Below are 2,883 nucleotides of genomic sequence, written 5' to 3'. Positions count from 1 at the left end.
CGTGTGTCTGTGTGACTACGGAAGTTTCAGAAGTCTAGGAAGTCATGAACCCCCGCCCACTAGATGTGGTTTCAAAAAAAGAAAAAGGGGGATCTCTAGTGGTTCTCAAACTGGGGTCCGGGGACCCCCAGAGGTCCTTGAGAAGGTTCAAGGGGGTCCACAACTTTTTCTTGAAATTTTACCACTTTTTTCAAGAATTGAGAAGTTTTTACCACTTGTTTTTATTATTATAATTTTTTTAAAGTATATTTTGGGGCTTTTTGCCTTTATTGATAGCACACAGTAGAGATAGACAGGAAAGGGGGAGGCAGAGAGAGGGGGAATGACATGCAGGAAAGGGCTGGCTGCCCGACGTGGGATTCGAACCAGAGTTGCCTGCGGTTAGGACTGTAGCCTCTACGTGGGGCGGCCGCCTCAACCACTGCGCTACGCACCGCCCCTTCTTCTTCTTTTTTTAAGTATATTTTATATAGGCCTATATATATTTGCCTTTATTGATAGCACACAGTAGAGATTGACAGGAAAGGGGGAGGCAGAGAGAGGGGGAATGACATGCAGGAAAGGGCTGCCCAACGTGGGATTCGAACCAGAGCCGCCCTGATTTGAATGTACATGGACTAAAAAAGTAACGTCCTTCATCCTCAGAACAAATATTTGCATATGTCAAAATTTTGTCCAATGGGGGTCCGTGGTCTAATTTGTGTCAATTTAGGGGTCCTTGATGTAAAAAAAAAAAAAAAAAAAGTTTGAGAACCACTGCGCTAGGCGATTGAATCAAGTCAGCTGGACTTAGTTTTGTTTTTAAGGTGTTTCGCCCCTTATCCAAGTGCCAGTCTAGATCCAAGATCCAGTCCAATCTACACTAGACAACAGGGCTGGAGAAAAAAATACTATTGAAAATCTTGAAGAATAGAAGCATGTAGCTTCTAATTCATTTCTTCATCACTTTTCACAAAAGCATTAAAAGAAGCCCTTAGATATTCAGTTTCTTTGTGGAAAAACACAGAGGATGAATTCTAAATGTCTTTTAACATGCAAGTCAAAGACCTTGTTTCCCACTGTTCTTCTGAAATGTTTGTGCTTTATCAGTTCGGGTAGACTAAACTGACTGGTCCAGTCTAGTCTACACAAACTGATGAAGCCACTTGGATAAGGGGCAAAACATCTTTAAGACAAAACTAAGTCCAGTTAACATGATTCAGTTGCAGAGAGATACAAAATCAGCTCCTTGTCAATGATATCATTACCTCAGGCTGGCCAGCCACACCAGACGGTTCTCCCACCACCACCATGACCACCACGACTAGGGGGCGTGTACATTGCAAAGGGTGATTTGTCTGAGCAATCCTCAGTTGTGTGTGTTGTGTCAATATGATTATTTTTCTGCCCTCAGGCTGGAATCAAACTTGGACTGCTGTGATTATAGGATTAAAGCCTTAAAGCAGAAGTAAGCGGAATATTTGTGTTAATATAAGTCTTAAATAGTTATATCTTCCGACAGCAATCATAGAGTGTTTGGTCCGAAACACGGGTCGTTCTGTCACTCTGCTCTGCTGTAAGCCGAGGAGAAAACTTTCCTTGTATCCTACAACCTTTATCCAATGAGGAGAGAGAACGGCATAAAGGGGCGGTCCTCTCTGTGTGTGCAGCCAAGGGATGCACATGCATGTGGTGACGTAGGGACGAGGGCGGGGACTGCTAACTCCATCGGCTGACAGGAAGTTAGCCAAAACGACCGGATCTCTTACTTCTGCTTTAATGGTATGCGTGCAACTGAAGAAAACATGTGCAAAGACACAAAAAAGTGAGGGGCCTGGCTAAAGACAGGGGATTAGCTAATAATACACATTTTCAACAGTATCTGAATCATCCAATATTGACTACACCAATAAACAAACTCAGGAAGCATTGAACAAAAGCATGCACAACAATCCATCACTTTTTTTTAGGGCCCCAGAAACAGGTCTCCACTCACTCATCAATCATGGCTGGATTCATCTCTTACAAAGCCGAAGGGAGAAAACTTGCTGTCGGTCTCCTGCAGACCTTCTCAGCTTTTTGTGAAATACCCTGCAGCTACGTTTCCACCACACCTGTCAAAAGCTGTCAAGAGCATGCTAATTCAAATTGCAAAGCCATGTTGGCCAGCCTGAAAAACATCCTGACTACAGGTATAGTGCCTGACTGACAGTGGCAGGAGTTTTGCAAGGGACCGGAAACAGGTCTCAGGTCTGGTTTTCTGTCTGCAACCCTTTATGGATCTCCCCAACTGAAGAGCACCTGAGGGATACACTTTTCTACAACACCCAAGAAGCACTCCATGCACTGCGTTCCTGACCGGAAACAGTGTTTGCATGAGGACAAAAAGGACAAAACGCATATAAAAATATCACCTTTTCATAAGTACCTGTGCACTTGTGGATGTGGTATCAGATCCACAGGTGTCCACTTGCTGGAGGAGGAGGAGGAGGGTGTGAGCAGTCTTGACAGAAGTGTAGGATCTTTGGTTTTCCACTTTGGAAAAATTTGTTGAAAGTGTTTTGCATGATGAACACGGGTTGCAAATGCAAAATCTACACAAAATACGTTTATTTCTGTAAATACAAAAGATAGGCAAAGACAACAGGGCGGGGGAAAAAGACTATGATCATCATCATTCTGCATGAAAGCATTAACAGAAGCCCTTAGATATTAAGTTTCTTTGTAGAAAAACATTGAGGATGAATCCAAATCTCTTTTAGCATTCAAGTCAAAGACCTTTTTGTTTCCCACTGTTCTTCTTTATATGTGTGTGTGTATTTGTTTGACAAATCGAGCCAGAGATCTTTATCAGTCTGCACAATGATCATGTGGGTATCAGCCTGAATATTTTCTTCATGAATT

The sequence above is a fragment of the Trachurus trachurus genome (genome assembly GCF_905171665.1).
Source record: "Trachurus trachurus genome assembly, chromosome: 6".
NCBI classification, from domain to species: domain Eukaryota; kingdom Metazoa; phylum Chordata; class Actinopteri; order Carangiformes; family Carangidae; genus Trachurus; species Trachurus trachurus.
Note: the sequence above shows the minus strand (reverse complement) of the source record.